The sequence below is a fragment of the Phyllobates terribilis genome, unplaced genomic scaffold (genome assembly GCF_046119375.1).
Source record: "Phyllobates terribilis strain yellow unplaced genomic scaffold, ASM4611937v1 Scaffold_5__5_contigs__length_657084704, whole genome shotgun sequence".
NCBI lineage: Eukaryota > Metazoa > Chordata > Amphibia > Anura > Dendrobatidae > Phyllobates > Phyllobates terribilis.
In genome coordinates, this window is record NW_027362765.1 from 200326883 (window position 1) to 200344672 (window position 17790).

A 17790-nucleotide genomic window follows, 5' to 3' on the forward strand; every position below is an offset into this window, starting at 1 on the left:
GGGGGAAGGTCAGTAATAAAGTCCATAGCCAGATGTGTCCAAGGTGCACTAGGAACCTCCAGAGGGCAAAGCAACCCCGCAGCAGGAGCATGCGAAGACTTAGATCTAGAACACACAGTACATTGACGCACCCACTTAATGACTTCCTTCTGCCATCCAGGCCACCAAAAACTGCGACCCACAAGTCTCTTGCTCTCAGAAATTCCTGGATGACCTGCCAACCGAGACTCATGACACTCAACAAACAAATCTCTCCTAAAGGTCCTAGGCACAAACAACCTCCCATGGGGAGTGTTAGATGGGGCATTCTCCTGAGCTTTAAGAATCTCATCCTCCAAAATAGAGTCCAAAGCAGCAATAATCACAACACCTTCTTGTAAAATGCTCTCCTCCTCCTCCTCAGCACTGACCATGGGAGAAAAGCTGCGAGACAAAGCATCCGCTTTAACATTCTTGGTACCCGGGATGTAAGTAACGGAAAAATTAAACCGCGAGAAAAAAAGTGCCCACCTAGCCTGACGGGCATTCAAGCGCTTGGCAGCATCAAGATAGATCAGATTTTTATGATCAGTGAAAACCTGAATGGGAAATTCAGCACCTTCCAAGAGATGACGCCAGTGTTCAAATGCGAGTTTAATAGCCAGCAATTCCCGATTACGAATATCGTAATTAAGTTCAGTCTCAGAAAATTTTTTTTGAAAAAAAGGCACAGGGATGTACTCCATCCTTGCTTTCCTGAGACAACACCGCACCAACCCCCACAGAAGAAGCATCAACCTCAACCAAAAACGGCTTAGTCACATCAGGCTGCATAAGGATGGGAGCAGAGGTGAACCTCTCCTTTAGAAACACAAAAGCTTCAATGGCCTCAGAAGTCCACTGAACCGCATTAGCACCTTTCCTAGTGAGATCGGTCAGCGGTTTGACAATAATAGAAATTTTTTTTATGAATTTTCTGTAATAATTGGCGAAACCCAAAAACCTCTGTATCGATTTCAAACCAATAGGCCTAGGCCATTCCTGCACAGCTTGAACTTTAACCGGGTCCATCTCAAAACCTTCACTGGAGATAATGTAACCCAAAAAACTAATTCTCTGTACAGCGAACTCACATTTCTCTAGCTTAGCAAATAGCGAATTGTCCATTAATAACTGTAAAACCTCACGTACGCTCCGCCAATGAGACTCCAGATCAGGCGAATAAATCAGAATGTCATCCAAATACACAACCACATTTTTGCCGATCAAAGGTCTAAGGATGTCATTAATAAGATTCTGAAAAAATGCTGGAGCATTGGTAAGACCAAAAGGCATAACCAGATTCTCAAAATCACCCACAGGAGTGTTAAAAGCAGTCTTCCATTCATCACCCTCCTTCATGCGCAACAAATTGTATGCCCCCCGGAGATCAATTTTAGAGAACCACTTGGCCCCCACTAACTGGTTAAACAAATCAGGAATCAATGGCAGTGGGTAAGGATTGCGTACAGTAATTTTATTAATCTCACGAAAGTCCAGACAAGGACGTAAACCACCATCTTTTTTTTTAACAAAAAAAAATCCAACAGCCACAGGAGACTTGGAAGGCCTAATGTGACCGGCGGCCAAGCTTGTCTGTATGTATTCCTCCAAAGCCTTTCTCTCAGGAATAGTAAGATTAAATAAACGACTTTTAGGAAGAGTCGCTCCAGGGACAAATTCAATGGTACAATCATAGTCTCTATGGGGAGGCAAAATTTGTGACTCCTCCTCAGAAAAAACTCTCCAAAAATCCTGAATAGGTACAGGTAATTCCCCTTTTTCCAGCGCAGCAATACGTCCGTTACAACACTTGTCATAACATTTAGGGCTCCAGGACTTAATTTCATTGGTAGACCAATCCAGTACAGGATTATGCAATTTTAACCAGGGCAACCCCAATATTACTGGAAAAGGCAAATTATTCAATACCACCAAATCCAAATTCTCTTGATGAACACCATTAATAGTGAGGGGAAACTCACAGACCTTGTGAGTAACACTCTTCATGGGAGAGCCATCAACAGAAACCACAGCAATAGGGGATGACAAAGGTTTAGGTTTTAATGTAAGTTTTTCCAAGAATCCCCCATCAATCACATTCAGAGTAGAACCACAATCCACAAATACCCGAAATTCAATTAATTCTTCCTGAGCAGCGGTAGTAGCAGATAGGAATACTCCCTTTGTATTTAAACAGGCTATAAGTGCATAACTGACCATTTTTTTTTCTTTGTTCATACGAAGCACACAGTTCTTAATAAAATGACCAGAATTTCCACAATAGAAGCACAAACCTTCAGAAAGCCTGCGGTCTTTTTCCTGAGAGCGGGGTGTCATCGCCCCAATCTCCATCGGCTCTCCTTTGTCAGCACAGACCCTCTCAAGACTCGGAGCTGACATAGCAGAGGATTTGCTCTCATTAACCCTTGCACGCAGTCTCCTGTCCACCCGTATAGCTAATTGCATAGCCTCCTGCAAGTTTCCAGGTGTGGGATAAGCAATCAGTAAATCTTTAACCCTTTCACCTAGCCCCGCAAGAAACAAACTTTTCAAAGCTGAATCGTTCCACCCCACCTGGGCAGACCACCGACGGAAGTGAGAACAATACTTTTCCACATTACCTGATCCCTGCCTCAAACGTCTCAATTCAGACTCAGCAGATGAGTCACGATCAGGATCATCGTACAACAAACCCAAAGCAGAAAAAAAACTATCCACTGATCTAAAGCACGGATCACTAGGTTGGAGAGAAAAAGCCCATCCCTGAGGATCCTTGCGCAAAAGTGACATTATGAACCATATGCGCTGTGATTCATCACCAGAGGATCCGGGTCTTAAACGAAAATACAATAAGCAAGCATTTTTAAAAGAAAAAAAATCTTGTTGTTCACCAAAAAATAGATCAGGCAGACGTACCTTTGGCTCTACCAAATGTGCTCCAGAACAGCTACTCACGTGTTTTTGGAGCTCGGCCACCTCCAGAGAGAGTCCCTGCAAGCGTTGAGCCAAATCTTGAACCGAGACCATGATGGAAACTGGAGGTCTTTCCTTAGAGAATTTTTTTGGGCTGGACTTACTGTTATGATCTGCTACAAGCACTAAGGAAAGACAGGAGATCTGTCCCTACAATAGAACTAAACTGGATCCCTACGATGTAACGGGGAACCTGATCCTGCGATCAGACCCGCTAAAGTCCTCGGCTAGTCTGTACGAAGACCTATAGATGCAAGGGAGGGATCCCTACAAGAACTAGGGACTGGGATAAAGTTGGACACCTCCTAGCAGAAATTGTAGCAGTCAAAGACAAACACACAACAAAGAACATAGAGGTCCGAAGACCTAGCAAAACTAACAGAGAACGGTAACAGAGCACCAAGCTAGCTCAAGAGTAGTAAATACAATGAAGTCCAGCAAGGCCAGGAGGGCGGAGCCGGATTAAATAGGCAAAAATGGTCATGTGACCAGCAAACTAGAAAAAAACTAACAGGAGAGTTCTAACAGTGATGGCCCGCATCAAATTCAGGTCACTCTAGCCTGGCCCAAATGTGTTCTGGGCATCAGAATGGGCATCAATGTGGGAAAATAGCCACTTTTCACAGATTTGAATAAGCAACTAGTGTTTTTCAGTGGTTAAATGACGATGGGCCACTGATCTCACACCACCATTACATACATAGTGATGCAGGGGCGGACACTGACAGCTTGGGGCCCCTGTGTAAGAAATGTGTCTGGGCCCCCTTCCTTTTTTGGCGACAAAGCTATATATATATGTAATATAATTTTACATAGCGCCCTCTTGTCCTTTACATATCAGATACCCTTGTTATTTTTGTTATCTATAGCACCTTGTTCTTTATTACATAGTGTCCTCTCTTGTTAGATATATAATGCAATGATGGCTGATGGAGCAGGGAAAAGCTTCTTTTCTCATGGAGGAGCTGATGGACTGGTCTCGTGGTCAGATGCTGTTCCATCAGCAGTCATTTTATATCTAACACGAGACGACTATGTGATAGAGAGAAGGCGCTGTGAATAACAGAAATAATGAGAATACGCTATGTAAGGGACAGTGCTATATATAACGAGAGATGATACTACATAATAATTGGACCGCACTGAACATTACAGAGGACACTATATAATAAGAGACTGCACCATACATAGCTAGAGAGGATGGTACGTAATAAGAGATGGTGTTATATATAATAAAGGAGGAAACTATGTAATTCAAGGGGTAATCCCATCTACAAGATCCTATCACACTATGTAGTAGGTGTAATAATAATAATAATAATAATATTAGCAAATACCTCAAATTAGAAATGTAGTATAGTTCTCCTAAATAGCTATGTCGCTAATCCCATGTGCAGGCATTGCAGTACCTTAAGTATCCATGGTTATGTAAAGGTGTGACAGGGACTGTCATATGCCTCTCCCTCTTTAAACTGTTTGTGCCAAATGTATGGTTTGTATTTTCGTGACTGTATTAAAACGCGATTCTGTGTATAGTGTATAGGGAAAGCATAGTTCAGGGTTTAGTTAGTGATAGATAGAAACATTAGGGCTGACAGGCAGTGCTGGGCCCATTGGTGTATGATATTTGAGGCATAGTTTAGGACATAGGAGGTTTAGGGACCGCAGTAGGGTAGTAAGTGGGAAGTTTCCCTTGCGACGGGGGAGAGTTTGTGATTGGTCCAGTTAAAAGTGGGAGGGGTTTGGGCCAGAGTAGAGCAACATTTTTTATTCAGTTAGTCAGAGATGGAGAGTTGGTAGGAACGTTGAAGTATGTGCAGGAGGCAATTGAGAAGAGTGAATAAGTTCAGGGCCAGTGGGCCTTGTGAGAATGTGGCCTAAGGGATTTTACAAATAACAATCTCACTCCAAGTCATACAGTATAAAGAATAAATACTTACAACTAGTGACCGCTGATGTCTCATCTAATTATAGCCATTTTCTGTAGTTTCATCTCCGTTTGGTCAGACCTTTATGTCGACATCTCCCAGCCACGACTCGTCACACTGATCACCGCAGCCCTGACAATAAAACAGTCACATATAATGTATGTACATTTGTCTCCCCCACATTGCGCCCCTGACTACAGATATGTACCTTACAATTTATATACTATCAGCCACACAGAATTAAAAATATAAAGTGATAACCTAGCTCTGTCTCCCATTAACTATAATTTCTGGTGGCCAATAAATATAAATTAATCAGTATCTTAGTCCCATCCCAACCCTCCACCAACCCCTTCTCATCGTCCTTTCCCAGTGTATTGCTCCACCAGTATATTGCCTCCCCACTGTATTGCTTCCTCTAGTTTATTGCTCCCCCAGTGTATTGCCTCCACAGTTTATTGCTTCCCCTCTGTATTGTCTCCCCAGTTTATTTCTCCCCCAGTTTATTGCTCCCCACTGTATTGCCTCACCAGTCTATTGCCTCCAGGTCCCCCAGTTTATTGCTCCCGCAGTGTATTGCCTCCAGTCCCCCCCCCCCAGTTTATTGTTCCCGCAGTGTATTGCCTCCAGTCCCCCCCCAGTTTATTGCGCCCCCAGTGTATTGCCTCCAGTCCCCAGTTTATTGCTCCCCCAGTATATTGCTTCCAATCCCCAGTTTATTGCTCCCCCAGTATATTGCCTCCAGTCCCCAGTTTATTGCTCCCCCAATGTATTGCCTCCAGTCCCCCCCAGTTTATCGCTCCCCCTTTGTATTGCCTCCAGTCCGCCCCATTTTATTGCTCCCTCAGTGTATTGCCTTCAGTCCCCCCCCCCCAGTTTATTGCTCCCCCAGTGTATTGCCTCCAGTCCCTCCAGTTTATTGCTCCCTCAGTGTTTTGCCTCCAGTCCCTCCCCCCAGTTTATTGCTCCCCCAGTGTATTGCCTCCAGTCCCCAGTTTATTGCTCCCCCAGTGTATTGCTTCCAGTCCCCAGTTTATTGCTCCCCCAGTATATTGCCTCCAGTCCCCAGTTTATTGCTCCCCCAATGTATTGCCTCCAGTCCCCCCCAGTTTATCGCTCCCCCTTTGTATTGCCTCCAGTCCCCCCCATTTTATTGCTCCCTCAGTGTATTGCCTTCAGTTCCCCCCCCAGTTTATTGCTCCCCCAGTGTATTGCCTCCAGTCCCTCCAGTTTATTGCTCCCTCAGTGTTTTGCCTCCAGTCCCTCCCCCCAGTTTATTGCTCCCCCAGTGTATTGCCTCCAGTCCCCAGTTTATTGCTCCCCCAGTGTATTGCTTCCAGTCCCCAGTTTATTGCTCCCCCAGTGTATTGTCTCCAGTCCCCAGTTTATTGCTCCCCCTTTGTATTGCCTCCAGTCCCCCCCCCCAGTTTATTGCTCCGCCAGTGTATTGCCTCCAGTCCCCAGTTTATTGCTCCCAAAGTGTATTGGCTCCAGTCCCCCCCAGTTTATTGCTCCCCCAATGTATTACCTCCAGTCCCCCCCAGTTTATCGCTCCTCCTTTGTATTGCCTCCAGTGCCCCCCCCAGTTTATTGCTCCCCCAGTGTATTGCTTCCAGTCCCTAGTTTATTGCTCCCCCAGGGTATTGCCTCCAGTCCCCCCCCCCAGTTTATAGCACCCCCAGTGTATTGCCTCCAGTCCCCAGTTTATTGCTCCCCCAGTGTATTGCTTCCAATCCCCAGTTTATTGCTCCCCCAGTATATTGCCTCCAGTCCCCAGTTTATTGCTCCCCCAATGTATTGCCTCCAGTCCCCTCCAGTTTATCGCTCCCCCTTTGTATTGCCTCCAGTCCCCCCCACTTTATTGCTCCCTCAGTGTATTGCCTTCAGTTCCCCCCCAGTTTATTGCTCCCCCAGTGTATTGCCTCCAGTCCCCCCAGTTTATTGCCCCCTCAGTGTATTGCCTCTAGTCCCCCCCAGTTTATTGCTCCCCCAGTGTATTGCCTCCAGTCCCCAGTTTATTGCTCCCCCAGTGTATTGCTTCCAGTCCCCAGTTTATTGCTCCCCCTTTGTATTGCCTCCAGCCCCCCCCCAGTTCATTGCTCCGCCAGTGTATTGCCTCCAGTCCCCAGTTTATTGCTCCCAAAGTGTATTGGCTCCAGTCCCCCCAGTTTATTGCTCTCCTAATGTATTACCTCCAGCCCCCCCCCCCCCAGTTTATCGCTCCTCCTTTGTATTGCCTCCAGTCCCCCCCAGTTTATTGCTCCCCCAGTGTATTGCTTCCAGTCCCTAGTTTATTGCTCCCCCAGGGTATTGCCTCCAGTCCCCCCAAGTTTATTGCTCCCCCAGTATATTGCCACCAGTTCCCAGTTTATTGCTCCCCCAGTATATTGCCTCCAGTTCCCAGTTTATTGCTCCCCCAGCATATTGCCACCAGTTCCCAGTTTATTGCTCCCCCAGTATATTGCTTCCAGTCCCCAGTTTATTGCTCCCCCAGTAAATTGCCACCAGTTCCCAGTTTATTGCTCCCCCAGTATATTACCTCCAGTCCCCAGTTTATTGCTCCCCCAGTATATTGCCTCTAGTCCCCAGTTTATTTCTCCCCCAGTGTATTGCCTCCAGCCCCCCCCCCCCCAGGTTATTGCTCTCCCAGTGTATTGCCTTCAGTTCCCCCCCAGTTTATTGCTCCCCCAGTGTAATGCCTCCAGTCCCCCCAGTTTATTGCTCCCCCAGTATAATACCTCCAGTCCCCAGTTTATTGCTCCCCCAGTATATTACCTCCAGTCCCCAGTTTATTGCTCTCCCAGTATATTGCCTCCAGTCCCCAGTTTATTGCTCCCCCTTTGTATTGCCTCCAGTCCCCCCCAGTTCATTGCTCCGCCAGTGTATTGCCTCCAGTCCCCAGTTTATTGCTCCCAAAGTGTATTGGCTCCAGTCCCCCCAGTTTATTGCTCCCCTAATGTATTACCTCCAGCCACCCCCCCAGTTTATCGCTCCTCCTTTGTATTGCCTCCAGCCCCCCCCCCCAGTTTATTGCTCCCCCAGTGTATTGCTTCCAGTCCCTAGTTTATTGCTCCCCCAGGGTATTGCCTCCAGTCCCCCCCAGTTTATTGCTCCCCCAGTATATTGCCACCAGTTCCCAGTTTATTGCTCCCCCAGTATATTGCCTCCAGTTCCCAGTTTATTGCTCCCCCAGCATATTGCCACCAGTTCCCAGTTTATTGCTCCCCCAGTATATTGCTTCCAGTCCCCAGTTTATTGCTCCCCCAGTATATTGCCACCAGTTCCCAGTTTATTGCTCCCCCAGTATATTACCTCCAGTCCCCAGTTTATTGCTCCCCCAGTATATTGCCTCTAGTCCCCAGTTTATTGCTCCCCCAGTGTATTGCCTCCAGCCCCCCCCCCCAGGTTATTGCTCTCCCAGTGTAATGCCTCCAGTTCCCCCCCCCCCAGTTTATTGCTCCCCCAGTGTAATGCCTCCAGTCCCCCCCCAGTTTATTGCTCCCCCAGTATAATACCTCCAGTCCCCAGTTTATTGCTCCCCCAGTATATTACCTCCAGTACCCAGTTTATTGCTCTCCCAGTATATTGCCTCCAGTCCCCAGTTTATTGCTCCCCCAGTATATTGCCTCTAGTCCCCAGTTTATTGCTCCCCCAGTGTATTGCCTCCAGCCCCCCCCCCCAGGTTATTGTTCTCCCAGTGTATTGCCTTCAGTTCCCCCCCAGTTTATTGCTCCCCCAGTGTAATGCCTCCAGTCCCCCCCAGTTTATTGCTCCCCCAGTATAATACCTCCAGTCCCCAGTTTATTGCTCCCCCAGTATATTACCTCCAGTCCCCAGTTTATTGCTCTCCCAGTATATTGCCTCTAGTCCCCAGTTTATTGCTCCCCCAGTGTATTGCCTCCAGCCCCCCCCCCAGGTTATTGCTCTCCCAGTGTATTGCCTCCAGTTCCCCCCCAGTTTATTGCTCCCCCAGTGTAATGCCTTCAGTCCCCCCCAGTTTATTGCTCCCCCAGTATAATACCTCCAGTCCCCAGTTTATTGCTCGCCCAGTATATTACCTCCAATCCCCAGTTTATTGCTCCCCCAGTATATTGCCTCCAGTCCCCAGTTTATTGCTCCCCCAATGTATTGCCTCCAGTCCCCCCCAGTTTATCGCTCCCCCTTTGTATTGCCTCCAGTCCCCCCCCCCATTTTATTGCTCCCTCAGTGTATTGCCTTCAGTTCCCCCCCCAGTTTAATGCTCCCCCAGTGTATTGCCTCCAGTCCCTCCAGTTTATTGCTCCCTCAGTGTTTTGCCTCCAGTCCCTCCCCCCAGTTTATTGCTCCCCCAGTGTATTGCCTCCAGTCCCCAGTTTATTGCTCCCCCAGTGTATTGCTTCCAGTCCCCAGTTTATTGCTCCCCCAGTATATTGCCTCCAGTCCCCAGTTTATTGCTCCCCCAATGTATTGCCTCCAGTCCCCCCCAGTTTATCGCTCCCCCTTTGTATTGCCTCCAGTCCCCCCCATTTTATTGCTCCCTCAGTGTATTGCCTTCAGTCCCCCCCCCAGTTTATTGCTCCCCCAGTGTATTGCCTCCAGTCCCTCCAGTTTATTGCTCCCTCAGTGTTTTGCCTCCAGTCCCTCCCCCCAGTTTATTGCTCCCCCAGTGTATTGCCTCCAGTCCCCAGTTTATTGCTCCCCCAGTGTATTGCTTCCAGTCCCCAGTTTATTGCTCCCCCAGTGTATTGTCTCCAGTCCCCAGTTTATTGCTCCCCCTTTGTATTGCCTCCAGTCCCCCCCCCCAGTTCATTGCTCCGCCAGTGTATTGCCTCCAGTCCCCAGTTTATTGCTCCCCCAGTGTATTGTCTCCAGTCCCCAGTTTATTGCTCCCCCTTTGTATTGCCTCCAGTCCCCCCCCCCAGTTCATTGCTCCGCCAGTGTATTGCCTCCAGTCCCCAGTTTATTGCTCCCCCAGTGTAATGCCTCCAGTCCCCCCAGTTTATTGCTCCCCCAGTATAATACCTCCAGTCCCCAGTTTATTGCTCCCCCAGTATATTACCTCCAGTCCCCAGTTTATTGCTCTCCCAGTATATTGCCTCCAGTCCCCAGTTTATTGCTCCCCCTTTGTATTGCCTCCAGTCCCCCCCCCCAGTTCATTGCTCCGCCAGTGTATTGCCTCCAGTCCCCAGTTTATTGCTCCCAAAGTGTATTGGCTCCAGTCCCCCCCAGTTTATTGCTCCCCCAATGTATTACCTCCAGTCCCCCCCCCCCCCAGTTTATCGCTCCTCCTTTGTATTGCCTCCAGTGCCCCCCCCAGTTTATTGCTCCCCCAGTGTATTGCTTCCAGTCCCTAGTTTATTGCTCCCCCAGGGTATTGCCTCCAGTCCCCCCCCCCAGTTTATAGCACCCCCAGTGTATTGCCTCCAGTCCCCAGTTTATTGCTCCCCCAGTGTATTGCTTCCAATCCCCAGTTTATTGCTCCCCCAGTATATTGCCTCCAGTCCCCAGTTTATTGCTCCCCCAATGTATTGCCTCCAGTCCCCCCCAGTTTATCGCTCCCCCTTTGTATTGCCTCCAGTCCCCCCCACTTTATTGGTCCCTCAGTGTATTGCCTTCAGTTCCCCCCCAGTTTATTGCTCCCCCAGTGTATTGCCTCCAGTCCCCCCAGTTTATTGCTCCCTCAGTGTATTGCCTCCAGTCCCCCCCAGTTTATTGCTCCCCCAGTGTATTGCCTCCAGTCCCCAGTTTATTGCTCCCCCAGTGTATTGCTTCCAGTCCCCAGTTTATTGCTCCCCCAGTGTATTGCCTCCAGTCCCCAGTTTATTGCTCCCCCTTTGTATTGCCTCCAGCCCCCCCCAGTTCATTGCTCCGCCAGTGTATTGCCTCCAGTCCCCAGTTTATTGCTCCCAAAGTGTATTGGCTCCAGTCCCCCCAGTTTATTGCTCTCCTAATGTATTACCTCCAGCCCCCCCCCCAGTTTATCGCTCCTCCTTTGTATTGCCTCCAGTCCCCCCCAGTTTATTGCTCCCCCAGTATATTGCTTCCAGTCCCTAGTTTATTGCTCCCCCAGGGCATTGCCTCCAGTCCCCCCAAGTTTATTGCTCCCCCAGTATATTGCCACCAGTTCCCAGTTTATTGCTCCCCCAGTATATTGCCTCCAGTTCCCAGTTTATTGCTCCCCCAGCATATTGCCACCAGTTCCCAGTTTATTGCTCCCCCAGTATATTGCTTCCAGTCCCCAGTTTATTGCTCCCCCAGTATATTGCCACCAGTCCCCAGTTTATTGCTCCCCCAGTATATTGCCTCTAGTCCCCAGTTTATTTCTTCCCCAGTGTATTGCCTCCAGCCCCCCCCCCCAGGTTATTGCTCTCCCAGTGTATTGCCTCCAGTTCCCCCCCAGTTTATTGCTCCCCCAGTGTAATGCCTCCAGTCCCCCCAGTTTATTGCTCCCCCAGTATAATACCTCCAGTCCCCAGTTTATTGCTCCCCCAGTATATTACCTCCAGTCCCCAGTTTATTGCTCTCCCAGTATATTGCCTCCAGTCCCCAGTTTATTGCTCCCCCTTTGTATTGCCTCCAGTCCCCCCCAGTTCATTGCTCCGCCAGTGTATTGCCTCCAGTCCCCAGTTTATTGCTCCCAAAGTGTATTGGCTCCAGTCCCCCCAGTTTATTGCTCCCCTAATGTATTACCTCCAGCCACCCCCCCAGTTTATCGCTCCTCCTTTGTATTGCCTCCAGCCCCCCCCCCCAGTTTATTGCTCCCCCAGTGTATTGCTTCCAGTCCCTAGTTTATTGCTCCCCCAGGGTATTGCCTCCAGTCCCCCCAAGTTTATTGCTCCCCCAGTATATTGCCACCAGTTCCCAGTTTATTGCTCCCCCAGTATATTGCCTCCAGTTCCCAGTTTATTGCTCCCCCAGCATATTGCCACCAGTTCCCAGTTTATTGCTCCCCCAGTATATTGCTTCCCTTCCCCAGTTTATTGCTCCCCCAGTATATTGCCACCAGTTCCCAGTTTATTGCTCCCCCAGTATATTACCTCCAGTCCCCAGTTTATTGCTCCCCCAGTATATTGCCTCTAGTCCCCAGTTTATTGCTCCCCCAGTGTATTGCCTCCAGCCCCCCCCCCAGGTTATTGCTCTCCCAGTGTATTGCCTCCAGTTCCCCCCCAGTTTATTGCTCCCCCAGTGTAATGCCTCCAGTCCCCCCCAGTTTATTGCTCCCCCAGTATAATACCTCCAGTCCCCAGTTTATTGCTCCCCCAGTATATTACCTCCAGTACCCAGTTTATTGCTCTCCCAGTATATTGCCTCCAGTCCCCAGTTTATTGCTCCCCCAGTATATTGCCTCTAGTCCCCAGTTTATTGCTCCCCCAGTGTATTGCCTCCAGCCCCCCCCCCCCAGGTTATTGCTCTCCCAGTGTATTGCCTCCAGTTCCCCCCCAGTTTATTGCTCCCCCAGTGTAATGCCTCCAGTCCCCCCCAGTTTATTGCTCCCCCAGTATAATACCTCCAGTCCCCAGTTTATTGCTCCCCCAGTATATTACCTCCAGTCCCCAGTTTATTGCTCTCCCAGTATATTGCCTCTAGTCCCCAGTTTATTGCTCCCCCAGTGTATTGCCTCCAGCCCCCCCCCCTCAGGTTATTGCTCTCCCAGTGTATTGCCTCCAGTTCCCCCCCAGTTTATTGCTCCCCCAGTGTAATGCCTCCAGTCCCCCCCAGTTTATTGCTCCCCCAGTATAATACCTCCAGTCCCCAGTTTATTGCTCGCCCAGTATATTACCTCCAGTCCCCAGTTTATTGCTCCCCCAGTATATTGCCTCCAGTCCCCAGTTTATTGCTCCCCCAGTGTATTGCCTCCAGTTCCCTCCCAGTTTATTGCTCACCCAGTGTATTATAAAAAAAAAATACAACACACACAGACATTTATTCACTCACCTCTCCGCACATTTCCTGCCACTACATCGCTTGCTTCACTTCGCCGGGAACTTAGAATGACACAGACGCACGCAGAATGATGAAGCACGTGCCTGTGTCACAGAGAAAGTGCCGGGCAGGAAGTTAAAGGGGTATTCCCATCTCCAAGATTCCAACCCAATATGTAGTAGGTGTAATAATAATAATATTAGCAAATGTCTCCACTTAGAAATGTTGTATAGTTTTTCTGACTCGCTACTACATATTGAGATAGGATCTTGGAGATGGGAATACCCCTTTAAGGACATGTTCCTGCCCGGCATACCACCTATGATGTGGACAATCTGGCGATACTCCCCCAGTGTATTGCTTACAGTCCCCAGTTTATTGCTCCCACAGTGTATTGCCTCCAGTCCCCAGTTTATTGCTCCCCCAGTGTATTGCTTCCAGTCCCCAGTTTATTGCTCCCCCAGTGTATTGCTTCCAGTCCATAGTTTATTGCTACCCCAGTGTATTGCTTCCAGTCCCTAGTTTATTGCTACCCCAGTGTATTGCTTCCAGTACCCAGTTTATTGCTCCCCCAGTATATTGCCTCCAGTCCCCAGTTTATTGCTCCCCCAGTGTATGATGGGTCAGGCTGGGGTGACCTGAATTTGATGCGGGCCATCGCTACGTATGTAATGGTGCTGTGAGATCAGTGGCCCAAAGTCATTTAACCCCTGAAAAACACCAGTTGCCTTTTCAAATCATCAAAATCGACTGCCCACTTTTATGTCAGTTTTGGTGCCCATAACATATTTGGGCCAGGCTGAAGTGACCTGAATTTGATGCGGGCCATCACTATGTATGTAATGGTGGTGTAAGATCAGTGGCCCAAAGTCACTTAACCCCTGAAAAACACCAGTTACTTATTCAAATCTGTGAAAAGTGGCTATTTGCCCACTTTGATGCCCATCTGATGCCCAGAACCCATTTGGGCCAGGCTCAAGTGTCCTGAATTTGATGCGGGACATCACTATGTATGTAATGGTGGTGTGAGCTCAATGGCCCAAAGTCAATTAACCCCTGAAAAACATCTACCGTATATACTCGCGTATAAGCCGAGTTTTTCAGCACATTTTTGTGCTGAAAAAGTCCCCTTCGGCTTATACTCGGGTATATAACTGAGTATATAGAAATTTTGTTGGTGGATATTGGGGGGAGGGGGGATTTTGGGGGCAGCGGTGGAGCGGGGCACACGCAGTAGCCACTGTTGCAGCTACCACGTGTGCCCGCTGCTAAAGGGAAATGAATATTCCCTCTTCTCCACTCCCATGGGCGTTGAGAAGAATGAATATTCATTCTCTTTAGTAGCGAGCACGGAGGAGCGCTGAGTCGCAGCTCCTGCTGACAGTGCCCGCTACTAAAGAGAATGCATATTCACTCCTCTTCATGCCCATAGTCCCGGCGTGGAGAGGAGTGAATATGCTGGCAGCAGCTCACATCAGCTTCTGAGAGCGCATGGCTGTGACGCCATGCGCTCTCATGCTGACATGAGCTGCTACAGGAGAACAGGACGCAGCACTGGAGCAGAGGTGAGGAAGGAAGGTGAGTATAAGTGTTTATTTTTTGTGTGTGTGGTGATGGGGCCATGCATATTAGGATTGGGGGATGAGAGGGCCATACATACCAGGATTGGGGGATGAGGAGGCCATACATACCAGGATTGGGTGATGAGGAGGCCATGCATACCAGGATTGGGGGGATGAGGAGGCCATGCATACTAGGATTGGGGGATTAAGAGGCCATACCTATCAGGATTGGAGGATGAGGAGGCCATACATACCAGGATTGGGGGATGAGGAGGCCATAAATACCAGGATTGGGGGATGAGGGGTGCCATACATACCAGAATTGGGGGATGAGGGGTGCCATACATACCAGGATTGGGGGATGAGGAGGCCATGCATACCAGGATTGGGGGATGAGGAGGCCATGCATATCAGAATTGGGGGATGAGAGGTGCCATACATACCAGGATTTGGGGATGAGGGGTGCCATACATACCAGGATTGGGGGATGAGGGGGCCATACATACCAGGATTGGGGGATGAGGAGGCCATGCATACCAGGATTGGGGCACGAGGAGGCTATGCATACCAGGATTGGGGGATGAGGGGCCAATGCATACCAGGATTGGGGGATGAGGAGGCCATGCATACCAGGATTAGGGGATAAGGAGGCCATACATACCAGGATTGGGGGATGAGGAGGCCATGCATACCAGGATTGGGGGATGAGGGGGCCATGCATACCAGGATTGGGGGATGAGGAGGCCATGTATACCAGGATTGGGGGATGAGGGGGCCATGCATACCAGGATTGGGGATGAGGGAGCAATGCGTACCAGGATGGGGAAATTTACCAGTAGCTGCTGCATTTCCCACCCTAGGCTTATACTCGAGTCAATACGTTTTCCCAGTTTTTTGGGGTAAAATTAGGTACCTCACCTTATACTCGGGTCAGCTTATACTCGAGTATATACGGTAACCCTTTCAATAATGCCCTTCAGTCCCCACATTGATGCCCATTTTTGTGCCAGTTTTATGACTTTTGTAGCTGCTTTTAAGCGTATTCACGCTTATTCAGGGCACCTCGCTGCATTGTATTATATTATTGGAATTTTTTATTTTTGTTGTTAAATCTGTAAAAAACAGAAAAAAATAAATTGCCGAATAAGAAACTTGACGAATAAAAAACCAACTTCAGCATCGTGTGTATGTATATATGTGTGTGCAGTGTGTATATACATATATATACACAAATATACACAAGTATTTCTATGACACGTATTTCGTATTTCTAATATGAATATGTGTGTGTATATATGAAGATATTTGTGCATATACAGACATAATATAAATATATACTGTACATATATGTGTATTTATGTACAGACACATCTACTATACCATGATATAGAATAGATACACATATAAGTAATCAGTGGTGTAACTAGAGTCCTATGGGTCCCGGTGCAAAATTTGGAGTTGTGCCCCCTGCATGTTAGTCAGAGGTATGGGCCCTTGTAGCGTTCTAAATCTTATAAAGACATACTCCCCCCTCCCATAATGTAATAATATCCCCCATCCTATACTAATATCACCCATCCTTGGCCCCTCTGGTATAATGTCCGCCATCCTGGGTCCCTTCCTGTAATAATGTCGCCCATCCTGTGCCCTTTCGAGAAATAATTTCCAACATGCTGTACTTTTTTCTTCCACAGTAAGAATGTTCTCCATCCTGGCCCCCTTCCTGCTATAATGTCCCACATCCTGAGCCCCTTTGTGCAATAATGTCCCTATTCTGGCCCCTTCCTGGTATAATGTCCCCATCATCAGCCCCTACCAGTAATAATGTTCCCCATCCTTGGCCCCTTCCAGGTATAATGTCCACCATCCTGGCCCCTTCCATTAATATAAGGACCCCTCAGGGCCGTAACTACAACCAGGGCAGCCGGGGCACTGCCCCGGGGCCCCAACCACCCAAGGGGCCCCAAACTGATGGTAAAAAATTGTATTTTAATACTTTAATTTCTCATAAAATACCCAGCTCCTATATTCCTGTCAGACAATGTCACCCGGAGGACAGGAGAGACTATTATTTCAATAATTTCCAGGAGCTCTGCCAGCTGTCAATGAATGGAAACCTTCACTGGCCTGGAGAGTCTCATAGCACAAGATTTGTAACAATATGTTAGTCTGGAGATCACATAGAGTTGGCAAGGCACAGTGCACACTGACTATGAGAAACTCTCAGCATCATTGAGAGGCGACAGTCTCAGCAGACACAAATATCTCTGTGACAAACTGTGAGAAGCCCTGCTATTTAATAAACATATACAGTTATTTGAAAATTGTGCAATATTTGGAATTATTCACATTATTAATTTTCCAAACATATTCACTGAATATTTAACTTCTAAAACTTGCATCATAAACAACAAAATCTATCGATGAAGCCTGTGTGTTGTATACAACAATGAGTAGCAGGCTTCACCACGTTCCGCACAACCTCTAGTGATTGAAATGTTGAGGGGCCCCACTATGAAGTTTTGCCCCGGGGCCCCGAAGTTTATAGTTACGGCACTGGAACCCCTTCCAGTAATAATGTCCCTCATCCTGATCTAATGTGCCCATCCTGGCCCTTTCCAGTAATGTATGTCCCACATCCTTGGCTACTTCCAGATATAATGCCCGAGCTTCTGGGCCTATCCTTCAATAATGTTCTCATTCTGCTGTTGTTCTCTTAACATATTAAAAAAAAAAAAAAGATTCTTCTCACTTTCCTCCACTCCTATGCTGCCCGGTGTCCTCTTCTATATTTGGCGCAGAGGACATCATTGGCATGCGCCGCCTGTGACTAGCACGCTGACGTCAGCAGCTGACCTCTGATTGACTGGTGGCATATATTGCAGTGTAGGGAGCCAGCGGGTGTATTTGCTACAATACTTTTCAGCTGGACGTGAGTCCTGACAGACCCACCTCCTACACAGGACCAGTCACGGTCACACGGTCTACAACCGCAATCGTTATGCACCTGAAAGTAATTACAATAAATACAGCCAATGGATTAATAAGGATCTTTATTCTAAAATTAAGTTTTTATTTTTTTTGGATGTTAAACAGTATGTGTGAGGTGTCTAAAATAAAATCTAAAAAAAAATAAAAATGAGGCAGCACTCTCTAACTTAGTACTCAGGAGAAATGGCAACAAACTGTGGTGTCCATTTTCTCTTTTTACCCTTGTTAAAATGAAAAATGTGGGGCTAAAGCGACATTTTAGTTAAAAAAAAAATAAAAAAATGTAATTTCTTTTTTCCAAATTGCATGAATTCCTGTGAAGCACTTATAAGTTTAACAAACGTTCTGAATGTGGTTTTGAATACTTTGAGGGGTGCAGATTTTTAAATGGGGTCTTGTTTGCCAGTTTTCTG